Here is a 15,335-nt window from a genome sequence, read left to right on the forward strand (position 1 = left end):
AAAAAAAGTGTTGTCAGTGTTTCACAGATGTTGCCACGGTGCTACTAATGTTTCATGAATAAGTATGATATGAAGATGTAATGCTCACAACCAATCACAATGAGTATTTCCACAACCAATCACATGATATATTTCCACAACCAACCACAATGATACATTTCCACAACCACATGAGCCAATATCACTTATTATTTTCGTTTCATCCATAAATTTTCACATGTCTCATATGCCAATAAAGTCTGAATATAATCACAATACACCAATGGTACCACATTCAACAATTCAATACAATTATTCACATGTATTCAAGGTTATCAATATCACATAGGACCCCACACGGTCAAACATATCACATAATATCACAATTTTGATAATTACATCACATATAGGGCTCCACACGGGCACATCACATAGATAGCCATTTTTCATGATTAATTCCCACCCATAACATGCATTTTGTATCATCATTTACTACCCAGCCTAGTCTGAAGAGTTAAACCATAACCTACCTCGAAGCCGAAACCGGTTTGCTACGCTTGAACCCACGACCTTACTTTTCACGAACAATCCCGAACTCCACTAAAAAATTTAAATATGAAATCTACGCGTCAATACAAAACCAACGACACTCATATTGACTGTTTTTTATTTGGGGTCAAAACGAACCCCCAAAATGAGTTTTCGAAAAAGAGGGGCAAAATTGAAACTTTACTTCAAAAACATGTTCCCCATCTTCAAATCGAAGAAAAACCATTTTGATCTTTACCGAATAAAATCTTTAAAATTCGGGTTAAAATCAAGAATCGGAGTTGTTTTGAAGGTTAAATTGATGAAAAACTAGTAATTATGAGATAAAAATATTATTCAAGTGAAAAGAGTGAAATTTTAGTTTAAAATCATGCATTAAGATTTTTTTGGGGTTTGAAAAATTTATCAAGAGACTACTAAGAAAAGGAATGAATTCTTACCTTAAATCCGTAATAAAACCAAGAAATGAGTGTTAATTTAGCTTCCCAAGCTCCCACAAACTTCACCTTTAAGCTCCCAAACTATTTAGGGTTTAACTCCCAAGAGGTAAGATGAAAAATGAGCAAAATAGGTTTAAAAAAAATTATTTATAGTGCAGATTTTTCTGCACTGCTGTCAAAAAAGCTATTTTTTTTTTTAAAACTCAATTCGGACTTCAACGGGGTGTCCGGGATTCGTTCGGAGTCAGATACATGCAAACGAACTATGAAATCATACTAAACTCGACGCTCCGGATGCGTTGGAGATATCATATTTTCCAAAAAACATCATTTTCATAAAGTTGACCCTCGAAATCCGAAATTATAATTTTTCAAACGAGGGTCGAAATGAGATTTAAAACCCGTAAAATCATACCAAATATGCTAACACCCTAAAATCAACATTCTGGATCTGCTGGCTAAGTCGGATTTTTCATCCGAGGTCGTTTCGATCAAATGTGGATCCCACACCCATATTTCTAATTTTCCAACTTTCCGACTAATAGATCGAAATGAGCTTGGGTGCAGGTATACCTAGACTAAAATCGATATTTCGGAGCTGCTGGTGCATTCCGTTTGACCATCCGTCGTACGGATCAAAAGATATCCACATAAGTCCAAAATAAGGCTCTCGAAGCCATAAAAAACCACAATATCAAAAATGATACAAAAATGCATCGAAAATCATGCCAATCACTCCCACACCCCATAAATATCATAATACAACTACGGGGAGGGGTAAAATAGTCAAATCACACAAAATCAACAAATTTCACCTATTTCATCAAATTTTTAGGTCGTTATAAGTTACTGGCTTGAGATTGCAAAATTCCTACAAATTTGGAAAAAAGAAATGTGTTGTCCTCTACATGAAGTAGTGACCAACTGTACAAATATACTTCCCAAGACATACAGAAACAAAAGAATTGCCCCACATAATACAAATATCAAAAGAATTGCTCTCTTTTCATTTTAAGGGCCGTTACAAGAGGAGGTTAAGGATATGATTCTGGAACTGTATACTGTGCATTCTGCTAAGTATTACTTTTAGTATAGGCGAAAAAAACTTGGGAGCTCCATATGAGCAGATATTTTCTCTTGCTGCTGCGATTTTCGTAGGTTAGGATTGAGTGTTGCTTCCTTGATCCATGAAACTTTACCATTGGCTAGCGTATTTTAATATATCAAAAGGTTGCACCTTATTCCTCCTCTACAATTCACCAACCATTGCTCGTATCGTGTAAGAGTGATTCCTTCTGCCCATTGTGCATGTGTTTATTTTTTATCTTATTTCTCTCAAGAGGAGCTTTACGGACAGCCTGCTGAATTTGTTTCTCATGCTCTTTTAGCATTTCATCGATGTTTCCACTGGGTGGCATCAAAGGTCCAGAGTAGCGGATTCGGTTCTTCTTTGGAATATAACCCTACAACAAACAAAAAGTAAATAAAATCTCCTTTTCTTTCTTCAGCCTAAACGGAATGTGGAAGCTCCTTTCTGTGAGGATATTTCTCTTTCACTTTGTTTTTCTTTTTCATTTTGGTGTGGAAGCAATGCATTCAAAGAGCCAATAGTTATTTCCAGAAGGGAAATATTATACACAAAAGTGTTATCATCTCCCATCAGATGGAGTTTTCAGTGCTCTGGCCAATATGGATTACAAGTATATGTATACGTAAACTGGACTATCAAATTTTATTGCTGACTTTGTATTGCCTATTCATATCGACAATATGGCAATCAAAATAATCTTGTACTAACCAACACGATGGTGCAGTATCTGAGTTTAGTCTCACTTCTACCACGTCCAGAATGAGAGTGCTCTTTCTCACCTATTTAAATTGATATGGCTAACCACCTTGGCAATCTCAAATGAGCTTTCATGCCGAATTTGGTAAGGAAAATGGCGAAGATGCAGCAATGACACAAAGAATGCACAATTTATCAAAGGCTGCAGTACCAGGAAACAAAATAGTCGAAGACAGAAAACATTAGCTTTCTACGCGAGAATTGAATAGACAAGAAGGAGGCATCACACGTACCAGAGTTCTGAACCGAATAAGGTGTATATAAAGTTCATAGATGGAACTATTGGACTGCCTAAAATGTGAGGATGTATGAGAGAGAAGCATGAATATTCATCGTTATCTACAAGCAAAGAATGAACACAAGAGTTATTGAGTAATCATTTCATTTGTAAGAATAACTGAAAATTGTAAAGAAGATCATCAAAGTTATAAATTACCAGAGCAAGTATGTTTTCTCCTATTAAAAATGAGGGTAATATAACATATCCGAGAGCACCCACAGCTCGAACCTGTAAATCAAAATAGACATGCCATGTTGGAATTGCCTGTAATTTATTAAAACACTCTTAAAGAACGAAAATGGTAGAGGAAGAGAACGTACAAGAGCGCACAAGAAGATTGAGGCACTCCCAACTTGTTCTCAATCTGACAAGATCAGAAGTAAAACATCATGCAATCGTTAAACTAATCAAAGATTTTATGTGAAGGGTGCAGCGTGAACTAATTATAGTCGTTTGTCCATATGACAAAAACAGTTGACTACAACTCCTTTTGGTGCTTTAAGGATGTAAAATGGAACAATAAATGCAACTTGTTTTTTTGGGCCAGTGTTATCCCCATTGTCTTTGTTCACCTCGACTATTCCACTATGTACTTGCTATCAGCTAACTCTGTCCGCTTAGTCAAAAATAGGAAGAGATCGCAATGAGGGTTATTCTTTGAAGACTGCCAAACCAGATTCCCAATATAATGATCTGACGAATAAGGTATAGAGTCGCAAAACAAATAACTACATACCTCCATACGGAACCCATTGTGAAGCCAAGTAAACCATGCATTAACTGAATCAGGACTCAGGAGAAAAAAGTGAAGCTACTTTAGTAACAACATCACCGAAACATGAATAATACATCTGTGAACATCTAGTACTGAAGCAGACAAACAGCCACAAGGATAACAAGTATCATAAGAAAGCAATAACGAAAATTTGGTATCTCACCAGCCTATATATACATCTTTTATGGTTTATAAGATATCACTCACCATATAATTTAATGTTTTCACTGGACCAGACAAGACAAACAAGAGTATAGCAGTTGCCATCTAACACGATGGGATAAATATCGTTAGAGAATGTAGACGTGAATTTATTGAATTTGAGTTATTTTATTTTTGAAGGTATCGTCAAAATTATTTGGCAAGTGAATTTTTAATTGTTTATTAGGAGTGATAAATTATTGTCTTTTATTAAATATGAAACTATGTTTTAAATGAATTAGAATTTGGAATCTAATTTATTTGAATTTGAAGATTCAAAAAAATCTTTAAAATTTCATGAATCTAATTTATTCTTTTAATACCGTGCGAAGTGCGGTCAAATTTACTAGTTATGTATAATGTACATTATGATTATTATTTTCTGATAAAAGGACATGGGTTGACCAGTTGCAAAATAAAGGGAAAAAGACAAAAATAACATCTAAAACTAAAATAATACTATAAAAATAGCATTCACAATAAAATACCCACAAAATAGCCACTACCAATATAAGTCGTGTACCATTTTTCTAAACCTCAAAGTTCAGTAGAATACCACCATCATACACCTGTATAGATTTTCCTTTATTTTTTCTAGCAGTATTAATTCACTTCATCAGTTTCCATTTTAAAGATAATTTACCTTTCACTGACTCATCTTTTTTTTACGCGATTTGAGCAATTTCTTCTATAGATTAGATTCAGTACTCTTATCCTTCTCACCTGCTTTATTCTGCGATCGAGTGTTTTTTCCAGTAGAGATTTGGCAAACAGATTTAGGGTTTGAATGCAAACTTGGAATCGGGAACAATTTTTACAACTACTCTTTTTGATGATAAATCATCCTCAATAAATTCATAAATAGATAAAGGATCGTCTTTCACCACTTTCTTGCTTGCTTTTCCATTTGATGGACCCGATTTTTCTACCATTTTCAACAAAAATCTCAAAACAAAATAGAGGATTTCGAAGCAGAGTAAGGATTTTTTTAGGCAGGTTATATGGTAGAAAAGTATAACAAAAGAAGATTTGTTGACATCAAACTACGGAGTAAAAATATACTCCCCGTTTCTTTCTTTTTTTAAATAGTTATTTGTCTTAGCTGAGCTGTTAATAGTAAATAACTACTGTATATGCTTGCACAGATTGTATCAATGCGGTATAAAAGTGTATCAATCTAGTATAAAAGAGTATCAATTGGATAAATGGACACTGCATATGCATGCATAGATTTTCCTTCTATCTTGTTATAAAAGTGTTTCAATATGGTATAAAAAGAGTATCAATTGGGTGTAGGATCCCCTCTTTCTTTATTAAATAGTGTATCAATGTAGTATAAAAGTGTATCAATATGATATAAAAGTGTATCAATTGGGTATAAAAACTGCATATGGCCAACTGGGCCAATGACTAAAAGAGGAAAATAAATTAGGCCGACTGACTACAATTGTTCACATTTTCAAATTATGGGTCATTTTCTTTTAAAAATGATCAGTCCATATCATTTTCCTTTTAAATGTCCTAAGTTTGGCCTGCTTGACATAACATGATCAGTCGGTTTTTTTATTTCCAACTTATAGCCACTAGTACAGATATCTCAAATTTCATAAAATTAGCTAAAGTAATCTCTTTTGTCTTCTTCTTTAAACCATTATACTTTCTATTGTTTGATTTTTTTTTCCTCTAACCCATAACCATTCTTCTTTCTAATCTTTTTTCAATCTTTCATAGAAAATAACCCAACATGGCTTTATCTCTTTTTCTCTAATTTCTTTATTTTTTTCACCCAGGTTTGTCTTACTAAGTTAAATTTTTGAATAATTCATTTAATTTTTACCTATTGTGTCATTTTTAAGAAGTATCCGATTAATCTTCTCACTTTTCTATAATGCTAGCCAACATGCGTAGATTATGTGTGATTCTAGATTTTGCTTTTATGAATTTTTCTAAAATTGTGAACTTTTTTGCACATTTACTTTCTTTCTTTTGGGGTGTCCTTTTAGCAACGATTGAAATGTATAACTGTTGAACATAGTATATTACCTTTAGAAGATGAACTTTAACATTCTAAAATCATCCAAGAACATATATAGATTCATTTGGCAACACTTTATAATTCTTAAAAGAGCTTCTAATGAACAATTTTTCCTCTTAATTACTAATTCCACATTGGTTGTGTGATGAAGCGAAATAGTAAAACTAAAGGTATTTTGAAATTAGTTGGTAAAGCATTCAAGTTTGATCCCGATTTTGCTGTTGATGCTATTGATTTCTCTTCTTCTTTAATTTTAGCAGAAGGATGTATAAAATGTGTATGGATTCTCTATAATTATTGTATAAAATATGTATTTGTATAAGATTTATATAGAAACTATATAAGATGTGTATAGAAACTGTATAATTGTTGTATAAAATATGTATCTAAATAATTAACACAACTAAAAGTCATATAGGATGTCTAAAAAATCGTATAATCACTGTATAAAATATGTATATATAAATGCAATGTGTATAGAATTTGTATAATTGTTCTATATAATATTTATATGTATACAATATGTATAAAATCTGTATCATTGTTGTATAAATATGTATATGTATAGGAAGGATACATAAAAACTATATAATTATTGTATAAAATATGTATATGTATTTGGTATCAGAGATACAAGTATCTTCTATCAAATATGTGTTGATACATTTATTTGATAAAGGGTAAATTTCAGCAATAGACCCAAATTGGGGTGACTTTCAAAATTAGCCTAAATAAAAAAACTTTTTAAAAATAGCCTTTACCTCTAAACTAATATTTTTTGAACCAAATTACCCCTGACCAATGGAGTAAATTACATAAATGATTCCCATAACGGATAACAACTCCATATTTATATCTTTCAACTTTTATTTTTTTTCTCTTTTTAATTTTACTTTAATTTTTATTTTTTTTCTCGTTTTTTTTCCTCTCAGTTTTTTTTTATTTTACTTTGATTTTTTATTTTTTCTTTTCTCTTATTTTTTATTATTTTTAGTTTTTCTAACCCTTACTTTTTCTTTATTTACACCTCTCAACGTCTACTTTCATTATTTTTTTATTCTTCTTTTATTTTTTTATTTTTTTGAAATTTTTCTCGACCTTTATTTTTATTTATTCTATTTTTTTGTCAACCTTTATTTTTTTTCATTCTCTCTAAACTTCTACATTTTCTTTGATTTTTATTTTTTAATATTTTTCTTCATTTTCCGCATTTTTTAATCATTTAGGTTCTTTTCTTCAATTTCTTCCATTAAAGTTATATATCATGAGAAAGAGTTGATACTATAACATTATAAAGACAAGACTTATGACTTTCAAACAACATGCTGTGTTTTATGGGCAAAAGTTGACAATACCACATTGTAGAGACAAGACTTAGGACTTTCAAAGAACAAGTTATGTTTCATGGTAAGAGTTGACACTACCACAATGTATTTTGATTTATGAGATTATAACTCTTACCTTAGAGGCAAGACTTAGCTCAGGGACTTTCAAACAACAAATTATGTCCCACGGGCAAAAGTTGACTCTACCACGTTATATTATCATTTATGAGATGTTCTATAACTATTGTCTTAGAGGCAAGACTTAGCTCCAGGACTTTCAAACTACAAATTATGTCCCACAGGCAAGAGTTGACTTACCACGTTATATTTTCATTTATGAGATGTTCTACAACTATTGCCTTAGAGGCAAGACTTAATTAGGTCAAGGACTTTTAAACTACAAATTATGCCCACTGGCAAGAGTTGACTCTACCACGTTATGTTTTCATTTATGAGATGATCTACAACTATTGCCTTAGAGACAAGACTTAGCTCAAGGACTTTCAAACTACAAATTATGCCCCACTGGTACGAGTGACACTACCACGTTATGTCTTCATTTATGAGATGTTCTACAACTCTTGCCTTAGAGGCAAGACTTAGCTCAAAGACTTTCAAATAAAAAGATATTCCCCACGGGTAAGAGTTGACACTACCACGTTATGTCTTCATTTATGAGATGATCTACAACTCTTGCCTTAGAGGCAAGACTTAGCTCAAAGATTTTCAAACTACAAATTATGCCCCATGGACAAGAGTTGACACTACCACGTTATGACTTCATTTATGAGATGTTCTACAACTATTGTCTTAGAGGCAAGACTTAGCTCAAGGACTTTCGAATAATAAATTATGCCCTACGGGCAAGAGTTGACACTACCACGTTATGTCTTCATTTATGGAATGTTCTACAACTATTACCTTAGAGGCAAGACTTAGCTCAAGGACTTTTGAATAATAAATTATGTTCTACGGGCAAGAGTTGACACTATCACGTTATGTCTTCATTTATGGGATGTTCTACAACTATTGCCTTAAAGGCAAGACTTAGCTCAAGGACTTTCAAATAATAAATTATGCCCCAAGGGCAAAAATTGTCACTATCACATTATGTCTTTATTTATGAGATATTCTACAACTCTCACCTTAGAGACACGACTTATTTCAAGAATTTTCAAAGAACTTCGTAATAACCATTCGTGCCCTTAAATTTGCTTTGATGTCAAAAAAAGAAGATCCCTTTGCGGATTATTCAATTTTTTATTTATTAGCAAAATATAATAGAAGTTGAGAAAAAAAGAAAAGAAAAAAATAAAGATGATGAAAAAAGCGAAGAATTTAAAAAGTTGAGGCAAGACTTAGCTCAAAGAATTTCAAACAAAATTATGCCCCATAGGCAAGAGTTGACACTACCACGTTATGTCTTTATTTATGAAATGCTCTACAACTCTTGCCTTAGAGGCAAGACTTACCTCAAAGATTTTCAAACTACAAATTATGCCCCACGGAAAAGAGTTGACACTACCACATTATGTCTTCATTTATGAGATATTCTACAACTATTGTCTTAGAGGCAAGACTTAGCTCAAGGACTTTCGAATAATAAATTATGCCCCACGAGCAAGAGTTGACACTACCACGTTATGTCTTCATTTATGGGATGTTCTACAACTATTATCTTAGAGGGAAGACTTAGCTCAAGGACTTTCAAATAATAAATTATGTCCCACAGGCAAGAGTTGACACTACCACGTTATGTCTTCATTTATGAGATGTTCTACAACTCTTGCCTTAGAGGCAAGACTTAGCTCAAAGACTTTCAAACAACAAATTATGCCCCACGGGCAAGATTTGACACTACCACATTATGTCTTTATTTATGAGATGCTCTACAACTCTTGCCTTAGAGGCAAGACTACTCAAAGATTTTCAAACTACAAATTATGCCCCACGGACAAGAGTTGACACTATCGTGTTATGTCTTTATTTATTAGATGTTCTACAACTATTGTCTTAGAGGTAAGACTTAGCTCAAGGACTTTCGAATAATAAATTATATCCCATAGGCAAGAGTTGACACTACCACATTATGTCTTCATTTATGAGATGTTCTACAACTCTTGCCTTAGAGGCAAGACTTAGCTCAAAGACTTTCAAACAACAAATTATGCCCCACGGGCAAGAGTTGACACTACCACATTATGTCTTCATTTATGAGATGCTCTACAACTCTTGCCTTAGAGGCAAGACTTAGCTCAAAGATTTTCAAACTACAAATTATGCCCCACGGACAAGAGTTGACACTATCATGTTATGTCTTTATTTATGAGATGTTCTACAACTATCGTCTTAGAGGCAAGACTTAGCTCAAGGACTTTTGAATAATAAATTATGCCCCACGGGCAAGAGTTGACACTACCACGTTATGTCTTCATTTATGGGATGTTCCATAACTATTACCTTAGAGGCAAGACTTAGCTCAAGAACTTTCGAATAATAAATTATGTCTCACGGGCAAGAGTTGGCACTGCCACGTTATGTCTTCATTTATGGAATATTCTACAACTATTGCCTTAGAGGCAAGACTTAGCTCAAGGACTTTCAAATAATAAATTATGCCCACGGACAAGAGTTGCCACTACCACATTATGTCTTTATTTATGAGATACTCTACAACTCTCACCTTAGAGACACGACTTATCTCAAGAATTTCTAAAGAAATTCGTAATAACAATTCGTGCCCTTAAATTTGCTTTGATGTCAAAAAAAGAAGATCCTTTTGCGGATTATCCAATTTTTTATTTATTATCAAAATATAATAGAAGTTGAGAAAAAAAAATGATCAAAAAAAATAGAGAAATAAAAAAAGATTTGAGAAAAAAGGAAAGAAAAAAATAAAGATTATGAAAAAAGCGAAGAATTAAAAAAATTGAGAAAAATAAAAATGAGAGGAAAAATTAAAATAAAGTTTGAGAAAAATGAGGAAAAAAAAGAGAACTGAAAAATGAAAAAATAAATCAAACAAAATAGAGAAATAAAAAAAAGAGATTGAGAAAAAAAAGAGGCAAGAAATAAATAAAGATTAAGAAAAAAGCGAAGAATTAAAAAAATTGAGAAAATAAAAATTAGAGGAAAAAATAAAAATAAAGTTTGAAAAAAATGAGGGGAAAAAAGAGAACTGATAAAAATAAAAAATAAAAGTTAAAGAAAAATGAATTAAAAAAAGAAAAAAAAGAAATTGATAATTCTTGAGAAAAATAAATAAGAGAAAAAAATAAAGATTGAGATAAATGAATTAAGACATGAAAATAAAATTAAAGGAAAAAATAAAAAGTGAAAATAATAAAAAAATAGAATAATAAAATCGAAGAAAAAAATAAAAAAGTAAAAATAATAAAAAATAGAATAATAAAATTAAAGGAAAAAATAAAAAAGTGAAAATAATAAAAAATAAAATTTGAGAGACAAATGAGTATGAAAAGTTTAAAAATATATTTGAGTTATAGAGGGGTAAAATGGTACTTGTACTATATTTAAAAGTAAGAAATGTTATTTTTTCAAGACATTTCTTGCTGGAGTCAAATATCTAAAGTCACCCATATTTGAATCTATGACATATAATTTTATGGTAAATATCCATGTATTTGCTATTATTACATTCTTTTTTTATTATTATATTTTTAGAAAAACACTCTTTATTTATTTGACTAATAAAAAGAGAGTAATAATTACAGTATTACAAAATTGTATTTGATTGTTTAAAAAGAAGAATAAAAACTATTCAAAGTTAAAAATAACACAACAAAAAAGAAAGAAGAAGAAAAAGAACCAAAAAAGGGAAAGAAGAAGGAGCAACTACGAACAAGAAGACAAAATGGCTAGAGGGTGGAAATATAATTTGATGGCTACTTTTGATGGAATACCTTTGTTTGATAGGATATTTTTATCTTTTCTCCTTTTTAATAGACGATTATATAGCATAAAAGTTCTAAAAAATAAAAAGATAAGATTCAAAACATCGTTAAATTTATCTGACGAATTTACTTTAGACCTTTAAGTTCACGAGCGTTTATTACCCCCTAAACAACATTCGATGAATTATGACGTGCTTACAAAAAAGAGAAAAAAAGTCAAAGCACGCATCTTTTTTTAAAAGACGATGGCCCCACTAATTTATGTATTATATAATATTTTTTTAAAAAAATTAATCAATAAATTCTCATTTCTTTCTCCTACTTCAAACCCTCCACCCCCCTTTCTCCTTCTTCAAATCTCTCACCCCCTTCTCCGATTTTCATCTATTACTTCACTTGAAGAATCTCTCATGTGCAATTAGATTCAACAACAAAAAAAGTCATTAAATTTCTTCTATCCCTTCACCCATTTCATCAATTTTTTAGAGAAAAATTAGAAAAAAAATATATAAACAAAAAAGTTGCGAATTGTAGTATCATTTTCACAACTCCTATTTACTGTTCACATTCTCCCTGCTTCATATATATATATATATATATATATATATATATATATATATATATAGGAGAGCTATAAACATGCTGATGTGACATGCTTCTCTTTTTTTTTTTGGATTCATCATTCTTTTCAATTTTCTTCTTTTTATTCATTCATTAATAATTAATTTAATTAATCAACTCTTCATCTCCCATTATAATTATCTTCTGTATCAGATATTTTAATATATATTCATGTATTCTTTCACCCATCTTTATAATTCTTAATTAACTTTATTAATGTGGAGTAATAATATGCTAAAAGATGGAAGATAAAAAGATAAAAATTAATTTTTATATATCTTACACTACCAAAATATACGTACATAAATCAACCATTTTAGCTTTTGTTGAGAATAAGGAATGCTTCAACATGAGTTTACTGTTTTTTCTCTTCTTCTTTGAATTGAATGGTAGCAATTTATCAAATGAGATCATGTATTGTAAGTATTTATCTTGATTAAACTTATTTGTATGCAATGGTGAAGCTACCTTTGCATGAACCCCCTTCGACGAAAAATTATACTGTTTTTAGATTATTTTATATGATTAAAAATATTCTTATGAATATATAGTAGTTGTTGAACCCCCTTCGACTAGTTTGTATATAAACTTCTGAATCCCCTCAATAAAAATCATGGCTCCGCCACTGCTTGTATGTGCTTTATCACAATAAATACAAATGATTTATTCCCGTATAGGCTAAAATTTCTCATCTTGTTTGGTTGAAAAGTTTATATTTTTTTCATTTCATTTTTTTAAAATTTTGATGATTCATGATATGTCATTTATATCGAGAAACTTGATACACACGAAAAATCTATTTTAATGTTGAATACATTTCTTCTAAGATAATTTTATAAACTCAATCTTTGAATTCATAAAACAAATCCTACTCCTATTTTGTTTTGATTCTTTTATGATGTATAATTTTCTTTATATAAAATTCTTTCGGGTACGATAAGCTTTATTTTTTTTGGAGTGCTATAAATGAAACACATATTTTCAGATACTTTGATTATCTTGGTAGTGCGATTTGAAATTATAATTTCTCTTTAGTTGATTCTCTGTATACTAATTATTAAAATTGTATAATAGCAAATATAATAATATCTTCTTTCATTTCCTTATTTATTTGTTTCCTCCTCTTTCTTTTCTGTTTTATTTTTCTTATCATGTTACCTATTCCTTATAAATAATAATAAAAAAATATGTTTAACAATAACTGAAAGAATGTCTATCTCATAGATCTAAGATTCTTATCACATTAATATTTTTGTCTAAATTCTTTTCAATTATCGCATATATCATGAGATATTAAGATTATTATAATCAATTATGGATTCTTGAATGTTCTTACTATTTATTAATATTAAAAATTATGTATTAATTCTCTCAATTTTTTCGACTCTCAATTACAGTGTCACAACTCAAATTAGGGTCTGGCCGTGACGGACATCTCAAGCAAACCAAAGCCGGAGATGACCCTCTTAGCCTTACCTCAAGAGCAAAATAATAATAATAAACAATAGAAGCCAACCAAGATAATAAGAGAAAATATGTATGTTAAAAGAAAGTTTGAGAGTCAAGACTCGAATCCACAATAATACCCCAACACTGTCCACAAAAGCCTCTAATCCAAGAATACTGATCATGTTGGGACATGCCCCCGACTATGAAAAAGTAAATTTAAAGGTACTAGAATAATAAATGGAAACTAAGAAAGACTCCAGGCTTTCCGAAGGATGGAGGGCTCACCACTTTAACCATTGATTAATTAGAGCATCAAATCACCTAACGATGTATAGAGTCACAAGAAAATCCCTTAGAACCTACATCATGAAATGATGTAGCATCCGGGGATGGTCAATACGGCGAATACTGACATACAGCCCAAGAAAAGGAATAAAATTTATACATTTATCAAAAACTATACAATAATCCTATACACAACAATTATACATATATATATATATAGGATGCTTGGAGAGGGGGAAAGTACATGAAACATAATCATTTAAAGATTTATTCATGAACTGTGTAGCTCACACCGACCTAAAGACACCCATGAGCTATATGGGTCCGGCTCTCCCTATTGGAAGGGCCCTAGTCCATGTTAGCCGCATGTACTAGGGAATAGGCTAAAGTCACCAATAGTCAATTAGCCTCCAAAAATATATTGTGTAAATCTGACATAATGATCATAGGCTCCCAACACACGTGGTTTTCAGTGTTGTCCATTGGGACTACACCTTTTCGATGAGCTACATAATTTTCTTTAAGTCTAAATTAAAATAATTTGCACATAACATCAACCATGGAGTTATTCCTTAAGACATTTCCAACTTGGTATCATCATACCAATAGAGTTGTAAGTTATTCCAATTATGCCAAACCATAATCATTTAATCAATTTGACTCCAAATTTCATTTAAAATTCAAAACCATAGTCCCCAAGGGCATTTCAAAATCTCTGTATCCTTTTACCATCTAATATATTTCAAAAGATAAGTTAAATTATGTAGAATCCTTATCAAAACCACGGTTACAATGTAAGTTGAGGTTCATGTCGTTATCATGTCAAAATTCATCAATTTTGTGAAACCCAAGTTATCAAATTTCACCATTATCATAATGCACCAATTTCAGTTCACAATTCATCATTTAAAATATGACTAAATCAATTAAAAAAAGAAAAAACCATGCAAGTGTTCAACAATCAAAAATCCTCAACCCTTGTTTAATCAAACATTCAAAAATACTTAAATATTAAGTAAATTGAACTAATAATACAGTAATTAAAATAGGGAATGTCCAACATAACTGAATAACAGAAGAATTTGGAGTTTAGAAGTCTTGAGAAAATCCTTGAGTTTCTTGACTTGAAAGTTGGAGAGGAGAAGAGCAATGTTAAAAACTAATAACTGATGGTTATGGGGGATTAAAAGACGTTTTATGTCATTTAATAGGAAAAAGAACCAAAAAAACCCTTGCTCCCAATTGAAAAAAATAAAACTGAATAATTTTTATCCAAGGACTTGGCACGCCGCTATTGCGGAGCCTAGACACCATGCCACGCTCCTATCGTGGAGCTTAGGCAATGTGTTACACTGCTATCGCGAACCCTCACTGGTTTGGATCTCAAAATGACCCCGAATACTTTCCACGAATTTCAAAATTCTCCAAAATTATTCCGTTAACATCCATTATCATGATTCAAGTAAAAAATTATCATTAAACACAAGGAAAAGTTCAAAATAAATTGATCGCAAATTTAGGGGATCTTTACATATAGTTTTCGATTGTCATGCATAAGTGATGAAATAAAAAAAGTCATTTATGTGCAATAGAATGATTGCATGTTGTGTATAAGGATTTTTCTAATGATGCTAAG

At 31.1% G+C, this 15,335-nt stretch overlaps 1 pseudogene; it reads right to left on the reverse strand.

Annotated features, from left to right (window-relative positions):
- Positions 1 to 2,841: 2,841 nt before the first annotated feature.
- Positions 2,842 to 4,136, reverse strand: LOC107854784 (annotated as a pseudogene).
- Positions 4,137 to 15,335: the final 11,199 nt, after the last annotated feature.

Source organism: Capsicum annuum, chromosome 1 (assembly GCF_002878395.1).
Source record: "Capsicum annuum cultivar UCD-10X-F1 chromosome 1, UCD10Xv1.1, whole genome shotgun sequence".
In the NCBI taxonomy this organism is placed as follows: domain Eukaryota; kingdom Viridiplantae; phylum Streptophyta; class Magnoliopsida; order Solanales; family Solanaceae; genus Capsicum; species Capsicum annuum.